Source organism: Alligator sinensis, unplaced genomic scaffold (genome assembly GCF_000455745.1).
Source record: "Alligator sinensis unplaced genomic scaffold, ASM45574v1 scaffold278_1, whole genome shotgun sequence".
Classification (NCBI taxonomy): Eukaryota; Metazoa; Chordata; order Crocodylia; family Alligatoridae; genus Alligator; species Alligator sinensis.
In genome coordinates this window covers 1,759,262-1,772,316 of record NW_005841952.1, presented here as the reverse complement: position 1 = coordinate 1,772,316, position 13,055 = coordinate 1,759,262, and the positions used below count along the sequence as shown (strand labels likewise).

At 43.9% G+C, this 13,055-nt stretch overlaps 1 pseudogene; it reads right to left on the bottom strand.

Moving 5' to 3' along the window:
- Positions 1–5,354, bottom strand: part of LOC112549736 — a 9,434-nt pseudogene extending 4,080 nt beyond the window's left edge.
- Between the last annotated feature and the right edge of the window lie 7,701 nt (positions 5,355–13,055).

The window sequence follows — 13,055 nt, the reverse complement described above, 5'->3', positions numbered from 1 at the left end:
TCCCTAGGTGCAGCACTTTGCATTTCTCCTTGTTGAATTGCATTCTGTTGTTTTCTGCCCACTTGTCCAACCTGTCCAGGTCTGCTTGCAGCTGTTCCCTGCCCTCCGGTGTGTCCACTTCTCCCCACAGTTTTGTGTCATCTGCAAACTTGGACAGAGTACACTTTACTCCCTCGTCCAAGTTGCTGATGAAGATATTGAAGAGTATCGGTCCAAGGACCGAGCCCTGCGGGACCCCACTTCCCACACCCTTCCAAGTCGATACCAACCCATCCACCACGACTCTCTGGGTGCGACCCTCCAGCCAATTCGCCACCCACCGGACTGTGTAGTCATCCAAGTCACAGCCTCTTAACAACATACTTGTTCACCAGTATGGGGTGGGATACCGTATCGAAGGCCTTCCTGAAGTCTAAGTATACGACATCCACCCCTCCTCCTGTGTCCAGGTGTTTTGTATCCCGGTCATAAAAAAAGACTAGATTAGTCAGGCGCGATCTACCTGCTACGAACCCGTGCTGGTTTCCCCTCAGCATAATTTGTCCTGCCGGGCTCTCGCAAATGTGAGCCTTGATAATTTTTTCAAAGACTTTGCCTAGGATGGAGGTGAGACTGACTGGCCTATAGTTGCCTGTCTTCTCGCTCCCTTGTGCAGCATCTTATGTAGTCCTTAATCTGTGACTCCTTCTCATGGCCTGTGCGTGCGTATAACAAGAGACATGCTGTGTACTGGACGGCATTAATTGATAGCTGCATTTCTGCATATTTGCTGACAAGACCAAAGGAAAATGAAACCAGGTTGACTTCCATTTCTTTGCATTTCAAACACTAGGGAGTTCAGCCCTGCAGGTGGGTTATGAAATATTACTGCTGCTTTTCAGGTGGGGAAACTGAGGCAAAGAGAGAGTGGATGACTTGCCATCGGCTACATTACCTCTCTGTGGACCTTGGGTTATGCCTAGGTGACCTGAATCCCAATTTTGGGATGTAGCTGCCAAACCATTGATGCGCCCAGCTGGAGCAACATTATAATGACCACTTCTGTTATTTAATTCATCCCCATCCCCCTTTACCATTGAATCAAACACTACCTGTTTTTCCTGGCACTGGAACATTATGAAGTCAAAAGCCTTCTAATGAAGGAAGGCTACGGTGCAGAAGCTGGCACTGCTAATGGCCCAGACCATTTTTTTTTAAAGTAGTGAAATGTATTTTTTGCTTTAACTTTAATTTACTTGAAACTGAAGCCACTGTCTGGAATTGCAAGTCAGACATTTCCAGCTCCAGTCTTGTGATGCCCAAAAGAATAAAGCCAAGAATGACTTGCACATTTCTCAGGCCATGTCCTTTGTAGATGACTCAAGTCTTCCAGCAGGAAGCAGAGATGAGCTCAAGTCACCTAACTTTGGAAGGAGATCTGGATTTTTCACTGGAAACTTATTTTTATGGATTAAAATAAATTAAATCGGTGAAAACACATTTCCAGTGGAAATTTCCAACCAGCAGATTTGTGCGTGCAGCTGTGCACTTAGGGGAAAGGGCTGGACGCGATTGTTCAGTGTTCATCCAACGCCTGATATAGCTGTGTCTGGGACTGGGGTTCTTGGGTACAATAAAAGCAAATCAAAACAAAGACCACCAGGGGAAGGTGCCAAGCTCCCAGGTCCTGGGGCAGAAGCATTTCCCGAAGGTCACCATGCAAACAAAGGTTCCCATTAGACTTGGTAGATGGCAGACCCTGAGTTACTCTGCTTTGCTCCCACTGAGGAACTCACAGGGCAAAATGGAAGAGTCTCCCCTGCTATAATACATTTGGGAGCCTGCCCTCTGCTTCTGGTTGTGGTTTGGGACAAAGAGACTAGAGTTGGATTCGTCTTAGGAGTGTGACTATAGTAGTATAACGTTGCTCTGTGCACCAGAGACAAGTACCAAAGCAGGAATCACTACCTGGGCTAATGGAAAGCAGACTCGGTCTCAAATGCAAAGCCTCTGGTTTCATCCAGTGTGCAGTCTGGGCGTTGTCGCTCACTCCATACAGAGGAGGACAGAGCAGGAAGGATCACTGCTTGAAGAAGACCCCTGTGGATGGAAGATGCTGGACTGAATCCTATGGCAGAGCGGCTCACAAAACTTCTGGCGAATGCATATGTTTGAGTTTGCCCATTCATCTCCTGACGTGTCTGGTGGAGGTCCCGCCAGGCTCGGTTTTGAACCATGCCTGCTTTCCTGGGAGCTTGCTGCTCTTGATCCTTGGCAACCGTCCGGGCAGGCGGAAAGGGAGCTGGGAGCACGGGAGCTCTGGATATTCGCAGCCCACACTCCCAGGGTCTGTGGCTTCGGGGCAGTCCCCCAGGTTATAGGCCTCAGCTGGGAAACCAAAATGGTTGGTTTTCATTAAGAATTGGAAAGAAACCAGCTTTTAAATGACTGAAATCTTGGCTGAAATGGGATATGGAATTACCTCTTTCTGCCCAGATCTGCTCCCGTGCCCCAAGTGCATTGACAGCTGAGGAGTCGCCATCTGCTACAGAGACTGTGCTTTCAACTTACTGCCGCTTCTGCGGTGCAGCAGCTGGAGAAGGGCAGGCCCAACAACAGGCAGCAGGGGAAGGGCAAGCAGTGCAGGTACCGTCCACGGCTGCCAACACCTCTGTGCTTGCGCGTCTCTAATGCTAAGAGAGCAAGGAAATCTCTTGTACTGGGGCGGCTTTCAAACCTTAGCAGGGAGAGGTATGTGTCACGAGTAGGGCTATAGAGAGAAGGAAAGGAACCGAATATTGAGAAGTAGAAAGTGTCTGTGTAGCTGATGGCAGGCTTTGAATCCGGGACTGTCTATGTTACACATACAAGAGCCTGCTGCTTGAGCTAGCGGGTAAAAACGTCCAACAGGCAGATGTAGCAAGCTCGCAAACCTCTTCGGCTCAACCAGTGGCATGGAAGGAAGTGTGAAGTTCAGAGGAGGAGGAGACAGCAACTGGCTAGTGCAGGATTAGGCTAGACCAAGAGAGTGGAGGAAGAAGTCAGAACAAAAATGGAGTTTTTCACGAACCTGTGAGCACAGGCTGGGTGGTGCTGGTGGGGGGTGAGCCAGCAAAGAGAGAGATGACATGGTTGGAGCGGACCATGAAATGAATGGAAAAATTTCCCGCTGCAGATAAGAAGCGAATGCATCTGAGATGAAGAGCTCTCAGCCTGGCAAAGTTATTAAGTATCTGAATTCCTGGAAGCTGGCCCAAGGACATTGTTAAGAGAGGACTGAAGTCAAGCATGTACCCCCTCTCCGACCTGGCTGAACGATATTTAATGTTTAAGCCCTTTAAGCAGAGAGAAGCACCTCTTAAAGATGCAGGAGCAAAGCAAAATCCTTGTCACTGATCTGCGCATGTTCTCTCACCAGCTGTGGTTCAAAAGGATCCCAGCAAATTGATCGAGTCCCAGAAGTGATCTAGGGATCTGGGACAGACATTGGATAAACCAGTTTGACCCAATTCAGTTAAGTCTGATACTATGTTCAACCAGGTTTATCTTAAACCAGTTTCAGCCATTTTGAAACTGGCTTATGTGCGCTGAACTTATGTTTGCTTACAGGTTTAAACCAGTTTCTGATCTCTTAAACCAGTTTATGTGTAATGTCTGTCCCTAGCCTGGAGGATCAACTATTTCCAAAGCCAATCCTTTTCAATCCTTTTCCTGCTCTTTTTATATTCAGTCCTTTCCCCTTTTTTTGTGTGTTTTTTGCAGTCAAGGAAGGGGATTTAAACCATTTAGGCTTTCCAAGCTCAGGAGTTACAGGATGAAAATGAGCAAAAGAAATGGCTAATGATGCCATTCACTTACATAGCGTTTTTCCTCCCTAGATGTCAGAAGTGCTCAGCATCATTATCCCTGTTTCCTAGATAGAGAACTGGAGGCACAGAGCAAGAAGTGATGTGCCTACAGTGATCTAGTAAACCAGTGGCAGAGCCAAGGATTGAATGTATATCTTCTGAGCCTCAGGCAAGTGCTGTATCCCAAAGACCACACTGCCTCCTGCTAGCAGGAAAAAAAGTATCCTAAGGATATAAATTAATCAGACCAGAAATTTTCTCTAAGGGAAATGGTGGAAGCTCCATGATGTGTAAAGAAAACCCAAGAATCTGTTGTACAGAAAGCCTGTTGCAAAGTGGGCCCTTATTTAGTGCTGGTTCACAATGGACAAGGTAACTTTGGCTAAGCTGTTTTCCATTTCTTGCTCCTATTTGTGCTAAGTATTAACTTGCATTTAGGGCACATTAAGGCGTGCTAAATCTGTATAGAAAACATTTCAAAGATTGCTAGAGCAAAAGAAACGTAGCAAAAGCAACTGCAGCAGCAAATGGCTCAAAAGTTCAATGGCTGTGAGCACAGTGTATATGCATCTCCCATTGCACAGGCTGCAATACATCTTGGATCAAAATCACTGCTGAACTCTAGGAACACCGAGGATTTCTGGACATTTAAAGGTGGAGTCACAGGACACAAAAATGTCATCATTTTGTAATTACATGCACCAAAGCAACCCTGTCCTAGTGCAGTTCCATGCTTCTTGCAGTTTCTGTTGCATTGGATAGGCACCAAAAAACTGAACCGTTCATACAAATGGGATCATCTACCTAGCAGATCTTTTGCTCCCTAATGACACCCAGGCTACATGCTGCTGTGACTGGTCAGCATTTTGCTTTTAGGCTAATGTTACAGTTTACCAGAACTCATTCCATATTGGCATTTGATCCTGAGAGAAAGGGAAAAATCTGGTCAATAAGGTTCTCATTAGCCAAAAAAGCTGTAACATGCTGGAATCGTTAGTCGTTTGTTGATTGAGTTAACCATGCAAGGCGGACTGCAATTGATCTCACTAAATATGCTACAGTTAAGGAGAGTCTGTTATAAAACTGCTTGGATGACATTAAGCAACTTGGAATTGGCCAAGAATATTGGTTTCAAAATTGTCATTTGTCTTTAAACTTAGAAAAGATGTATAATTAATCTTAGGGTGCAAAGCAAAATGACCTCTCTCAAGGTGTTAGAAACAAGGGCCTTGCTTCATCTCAGTAGGAAAAGAGGGACCAAATCTTTGTTGTTAGTGTGTTTGTGGGGGAGGGCAGGGGGGAGGCACGTTTTTTGGTAGCGGGCTTTCATTTAGGACTATATAACTATGTAGAGAGGCAGCATTGGTCTGCTTCATTTAAAGATAACACAGCAAACACAAAAGATCAGCTTCTCTTTGCATTGCTTATAATTTAGCCAGCGTGTTTAAAAAGATGCTGATACAACTTCTGGCTCCGAAAATGGGTGAACAAGAGTTACTGAAGAGTGTTACCTTGGAAATATATCATGATCGCTTTAAACCTTCTCTGTGTCTTTCAGCTTTTGAAATGCTGAAGATCACATCTTGAGGGAATTTGTTAAAGCCTTTGAAGTATTTTTATGTTATGCCCCTATGGCAGAAGATTGTACAGATCAAGAAAGCACAGAGTAGATTTATTCACAGAAAATACATTTAAATTATCCAGATATATGGGGCACGCATACTTCATTTATAGCCTGGTGTCTGTCTCTGAAATCCTCCCCAGGAATGGGGTTGTAGAATTTGAAAATGAGCTTCTGTGCGCTGCACTTTTGGCCTTTGGGATGTAGCGCAGCCCGTATTGTGCGGTAAGTGGGACACAATTCAGAGAAGAGCAACAAAAGCGATCAAGGGGCCAGAGAAACTCGCTTATAATGAAAGACGAAACACGCCACCAATCTGTGGCTTGGTGAAGTAAAGACTACTGCGAGTCAGTGGACATCGCTGGAGAAAGGCATCCAGCTTCAAAATCCCCAGTCTAGCCCACAGCAAGATTTTAGCTAGACTTTTATGGCTAGGTCCTTAGCTGGTGTAACTTAACACAACTCCCTTGAAGGCAGTAGGCATGAGTCTTGATTAAGGAGATGAGTCCGGTAGTCTCTGTATGGAAACACCATAGATGTCGCAGTTGAAACCATTACTTTCCTGATGGGCTTTTCTCCGTCTATGGTCCTAAAAACATAGTCAGAACCGAACACTGAGTCGCACCTTTGCCAGTCCCAACAAAATTGGCCAGGATTGAATAGGCCTATAGAGACCCAACTCCCTTCTCCTTTTTGCGGCTACGTCAGCTTTGCACCGCAGCACTTGCGCGGTCCCATTTTTGTGGCTGAGCAGATGAAAAATACCATGAAATAGTACATACAGCATAATGTAGACCAGCGCCTCCCAAATGAATATTTGAAAGAGGCTGAGATTTGGTTTTTGAGAGACAAAACAGAGTCAGACAGGAATAGTGAACATAGACAGGGGATGCCAAGGGAATCGTTTCCATAGAAACAAAAACATGGAGGCTTTCAGGGCTCCCCCATCTCAGCCTTACAAACTCATATGATTATCTTAATGGTCAACATAATGGATTGAAAAGATGCGGGTGATTAGTAAAATCTGATCCGAGTTTGCTGCAGATGTAGAAAGCATTGTGCTGAAATCTCTCTCTGTCTTGGGCTCAGACTGGCTCATACTCGCTGCTTAACAGGCCTGGGTATTGATCTGCTGTAAATAAGGATTAATTCCATAGCAATCAATGGGGTTCGGGTAGTGTAAAAACTGGGAGAGAATCAGATCCAGTTTCTTTAATTAAAATGCAGGGGAAAAAAGTTCTCTGCTTTAATCTCCCCCCCCCCGTCTACCTCCACCCCCACCTCTCCCTGTGTGCCAGGGGGGCATTTATGCATGCTCAGATATCTTTTGCTTGTAAATCAACAACAAAAGATGCTTCAGAAAATGTTATGTAGTATACTTTAGTTAAGGCGCACATCTACCTATTAGTCCTTAATGATGAGCAGTTGTTTTCCTTGTTTCCTTTTATCATGGGAACTCTTCACAATAACTTCAGGGTATTCAGAGCTACTTTTTGGATCTCTAGCACCTGAAAACAGCTAGAGCTGCCAGCAGGATGGAGAAGCCTTGGCCATGCTAGCACAGTACTGAGGAAACTGGGGCTTCAGTCCCAACCGGAGATTCTGAATGCATGACACAATGCAGAGGCTTAACTCGCATGTTCATTGTCTGGGGCAGAGATGCTGTCAAGGACCAGAGACCAGGGTCAGGGAGTGCTGTGGGATGCAGCTGGCACCCCCTCTAAATTGGCAACCGGAGGCTGGTGCCTTGCTCGCCCTGCCTAGTTATGCTACTGTCAATAGATACCAATAACTCATTTTTGCTAAAGTTTGAAGAAGTTTGAATAGTCTTCTGTTTTGGTGGCTTCTTTATTTCTAGGGTCTACCTAGGCTCTTCTGTTTGCTCCGTTTCTCTATTTTAGATTTCTGTACAGAAAGGTGTTGCAATACTGTAGGACTGGCTGATGTCAAGGTCCGTCTGATTTTCTCGGGACAGATGGGCAATCTTGGTATCATGAGATTTCCTGCCCAATAACCAAAAAACATTCTGATAGTTCCCACAAACCTCCATCTTTTCTATACTTATCTGAAACAAACCTTATGCTGGCAGTGAGGCCAAGCCAAATCTCCCAGATCTATAATGCCCCAACTTTGGCCAAGTTTCCAAACCAGGGCAGAACTCTGTGGCTGGGGCTCTTCCCTGCCTCAAAGTTTTATAACGCTTGCTAGCTGCTGCTCACTACTGTGTAGTGTGTTGCCTTAACCACCTCATGTGAGGCTTTATTTTTAAATAGGGCTGGGCGAATTTGTTCTGTCTGATTATAAACCAGCTTGAACTTTATTACCCACAAAGTTCTGCTTTAACGACAGTAAGTTTCTGCTTCTCTTTCAAAGAGACGGAAATGGAGGGGAAAGAGAAGAGATTATGAACAATGCTAGGAAATATATGCAAAGGACTGAAGAGAAAGGTGGGGACAAGACACTTTTGAAAGAATATGGTATATATATATAAGGTATAGGATCTTGCCTTCTGCTAGCTGAGCTTTCTGTGAGGTTCTGCCATTTTGAATATGCAGAGTAGCTAGAAAGAATTTTGTTTGGGTTTTTATATATTGCATAATCCCTGAAGGGGAAAAAAAAATTACAGAATAAGGTTTTAAATCACAAGAAAAAAATGCTTCACATCCTGCACATGACTTTTGCAAGCCCCCAGAATTGTTGGAGACCTTCCGGAGACCCTGACAACCGCAAGACTTGCATCTCATCTCCAAGGCCTGCCTCTCCATAAGCAGGCATAATGCTCGGGCTGCTTTTCGGAGGAAAACATCACAGCGTTGAGAAGGATCAGCCAGAAATGACATAACTGCAAATATGAGAAGAAATCAAAGAGCTGCAGGGTTCCGCCCATGAGAGAGAAGCAGAACTCGACTCTGCCAGGGCAGCCAACGCTGAAACAAGATTAACAGGAAGAGACGCCCAGAGAGAAACAATTTTTTTTCAGCTAAAACTTGTGCATGTGTGAATTTAGAGTTAACCCTGACCCTCGCTTTGAATTGCTTTGCTTTGAAATGCCCTCCCTGAACTAATTAGTGAGGCTGCAATTCCACTGTTCACAACTTTCATGATTTTTATATCAAGTTGACTGAGGTTTAGTATTTTTCTTAAAGCCCAGCTCAGAGAGTCATGGGAATTTGCAACTTGCATAGTGGCGCCTGATCTTTATTGGTGCCTTTGGCTGTTAGTGGAATAAAAATGATCATACTGCTAATAAGAGGAACAGGAAATATTTCCAAATGGATTGGAAACATCACACTGTGCACATAGCCTACTTCTGTGGCCATATCTTCTGGTCCCCTGTCCTCTTTCCTTTGTCCTTTGTGGCATGGACATTGTTCACGTGAATGCTTTTTCAGTACTTAACATGGTGGAGCCCTAACCCTATTGCACTGCCAATATTAATGGTATTTTCAGCTGTCTCATTCCTTGACTGTGCTTCTCCATCTTTTCTCCATGGTGGCATCCATTTACATGTCAGTATCTTCCAGAATTTTCCTCTTACCTAGCTAAGATCAAGGGTAGTATTTTCTAAAGCATCTAAGGGAATCAGTCTCCTATGGCTCTGATGGTCTGATTTTTAAATGCATTCAATTTTCAAAGATGTGTCTAGGCACTTGGGAGTTTCCGAATGGCGTAGTTGCCTAACCCCTACCAAAATAAATGGGAGTCCAGGGCCTACATGCTTTTGAAATCCTTGTAGGTACCCTCAGACCCTGAAATTTCTCTAAAAAATTGGCCACAAATGGCTTAGACACTTCCTAAATTACCCGGACACACTTTATCCCTAGGTATGATGCCTTCTAATTTAACAAAACCCAAGAAGCAGGACAGCAACCCCCAGGCTAAAGCTGCTCTTGGAATAGCTTGGTCCATGGTTAATGTTATCTTTACCTCAACAGTTGCAGGTTTACTTCACTTTTCATTTGTTACCATGTAACATATTTTAAAGCAACTCCATCAAGTTTTTAATCTACAGACATTTTCAACTGCTGAACTGCCTCCTGATTATGCTTGCAAAATGTAATTGGTCATCAACTCACACTTCTCTGACCCATTTCCAAAGCTATTTCGTTTGATTATGTTTGGTGATCTTTTCTAAATTATGTCTAGATTTTATCTGAAATCCATTGATAATGGTTATTTAAGCCCTTTCTATGCTATCTGATTGTTTTAATTCCAGGGAGTACATTGAGGAGTTTAAGTGTGTATTAGATATCACATTGATGGATCAGCCAAGCGAGGAACATTTGGAAATTCACATATTCCTTTTCTTTGACCTGTGATATTTGAAATATAAGCCTCTTGCATGCCATTAACAATTTGAATATCTATAAACATTTCTCAGTATGTTTAGATTTTGTTTTGGAAGCGTTTGGATATGTTCATGTAGTTTTTTCCTTTAACCCATCCAAGAATATTAATTGCCCATTTGGCTTGCTGTTTGCCATTTATTTAATCCCTTTTCCTCCAAAGTAATATTGGAACACATATTGTATCAAGTAGAGCAGTGAGAGCCATTATGGTCTAGTGGAATTAGCACAAGGGTGAAAGCCTGAAACTACTCATTTTAATATTGGCTTTGACACTGACTTGCTATCTAGCCTTGGTCACCTCTGTGCTCAGTTCCCCCAAATGCAGAATGTGATCATCCCAACCACTTGAGAATACAGTACATTTTAATAGGGTTTGTGCAGCACAATGTTAAACTTAAAGCGCTGAATTTTATTGGTAAGGGCTCTTAACTTTTAGAGGTGTACTACTGGTATAGGCACTCAGAAGTTGGTGCCTTATCAGTGCTTCTCACTCCTAAGGCTAAGTACAAACAGTCAAAAAGCCTGAGGCTGGATCGAATCAATCTTCACAGGTTAGTCCAAGCTGCCTAGATTGAACTGATAAGCAAGTGAACAGACATTCACTTTTGACTCTGGACATACAGCTACATGCCTGCAGTGGTGCAGGCCAGGTGCCAGGGGGTGCTAGAGCGTGCCTCCCTGCTGGGTGGAGCAGACAGTTTGGGCCAAGGGTAGCCTGCTTACCCTGTGAGGGGGGCAGTGCAAAGCATCCTGGGATACTGGGGGATTGTGAGTTAATTTAAATCTGGAGGGGATGTGGGACCAAATTTCAATAAACCAATTTAACCGAAGTCAATTAAGTCTAATGCTACATCCATCCAGGTTTATCTTAAACCGGTTTCAGCCATTTTGTCAGTTGTTTATTGCTCTGAACTTCTGTTGTGTTACAGATTTGAACCAGTTTCTGATCACTTATACCAGTTTGTGTGTGTAGTTTCTGTTCCTAGCCTTAGTGGCTAAGTCACTTAAACGCCTAAGTTAGTTATACGCTTCTGCAAATTTTACCTTATGTCAATCATTACTTTCTGTCTCCCTATAAATTCCTCTTATCACTGTAATGGTATATTCTTTTTCATGAACTGTCCAAGCTATTCCTTGTGCAGTGTGGCTCTGTGCAGTTAAAGAGAGGGCATATTGCACCCCAGGGGTGACTTCCATTAAGTAGTAAATCAAATGTCTTCTTTTCACCATCATAGATTTTGGATAAAAGGCTTCTGCCATTAGCATAGTCACAGAGGAAGACAGGCTCAAAGTGGTATCTAGCTACTTAAATAGGAGTTAGGAGTCTAAAACTGATTTCAGCTCTAGCCTTGAGTCAGAGAACTGAATAAAGTCAAGCACACTTTCGGCACCGCAAATGTTCTTGTGAGTAAAGAAATGCAGTAGGAGAAGCAGAACTTTTTGCCCTTTTCTGTAGCAGGTTTTTCCCAATGTAAAGGCCCTTGCATGTATGTTAATACATAATAAAGCAGATTGATTAGCTGTGGCAAGGTACAGCTGTAAATATCTGGTACATGGGAACCACAGCCTGTTTTTGCTAGTTAGTGAGTCAAGCAGCCAGATTTTGATAAAAGCCCCCTTGGCTGCTTAACATAAAACCAGGGAGGGCCAGCTGCTTGGCTGGTGTAACTCGGCAGACATGCGTTGGGGTCAGTGGAGCTGATCCTCTGTCCCAGAGGATTGCTCATTGTCCCAATCCCATTTTATAGTGGCCCAAACCTGAGCTCCTCCTGCTTGCATCTGAGCATGTTGAGCCAGACTGATCCCTGGTACGACCGCACGGTCAAGTAAGTAGCCCAAGAGATGCACTTGCCTGTTGTATTCTGTGCACATCCCCACACGTGGACCACGGGCTCCTTTGCTTGCAGCTAGACAGAAAAGATGCCGCTTGACGCAAGTTGCTTTGTAGTATTAGCGCCATGGATTGATGGCTCACTGACTTTGGGCTTGGGGTCAGGCCCTTGCCCATTTGAGGAAGACAGATGTAGGCTGAAGGGCAGAACCCTAACCCAAAAGGACCGTGGCTGGACAATCTCCACAAGGTTCTGATGTACATCCCATTCATGCTCCAGCCTGAAATTGCTTTCAACTGGTGACTCACCTGTTCCCCCAGGTGATGGAAATCAGGGTGGACCAATTGACTGCAGATGAGGATCTGACCAAGGGTCACAAGAAGGAATTAAGACACCTCTCTGAGTATTGCGTTTGTGTGAGGGAAGGAGATGAAATAACACTGCACGTCTCAAGCTGAGACGTAATGAATGGACCTGCAACATCGCTGGAGCCTGTGCTGACAAGTTGGGAGATATAGCTAGATAGATAGATAGATCTATAGATATATAGATATCTATATATTTATCTCTATATAGAGATATAGATATCTATATATTTATATCTATGTATGTATGTGTGTGTATATGTATATGTATGTATGTATGTGTGTACACACACACATACACACACCACGCTGAAGAAGAAACTAGGGAAAGGAGCTGCAGAAACCTAACTATAGACTTACCTTTTAATAACTGAATGTATACCTATCGCAGAACGCAGTATCACCCTGTATAGCATGTTATCTCAGTGGTTTGCCCAGTCTAGTCCCAGTCAACTGAACTCTGCCTCTTTCTACTGCAGACTACCCCACAATTGTCATTGTCCCAAAACACCGATATGCAGCTGGTTCAGAGATACATAAGTTATTGGTGACTTTTCTGAGTTCACACCAGATGAGTTTTAATGCCGCTCTCCAGCCTGTTGTGTAAATTCCTTTACTGGGTCAAAAGACAGAGTTGCCTGAGAGAAACTCTCCTCTGATACACCACTCTAGACTGAGTAGCATGGAAGTTAACAGTTAACTTCAGTTTTATACCAATGAACATGGGAACAGGATTTAATCCATGAGTTTCGTGGGTGCATTGTTGACCACGAGTACATGCTGTCTCTAAAGGGATGCAAGAAGGTTTCTAACTATATAGCTAAGAGTCTTCCCAGATCAGAAGTCAGTGGGTCAATTCCAGTTCCTGCCCCTGACTTTGGACAAGTAACAACATGTATTTGCCTTTTGTTTTGGGCTAAGACGAAGCGTGCTTTCAGTTTGCTATCTATTGCATTCTTTGACAGAGGCTGTGTTTTCAGTGACAGACTGATTCACCCATGGGTTGGTCTAGTTTCTCTCAGGCGTGACTGCTAAAATTGGTGGAGTTGCACCTGGGTAAT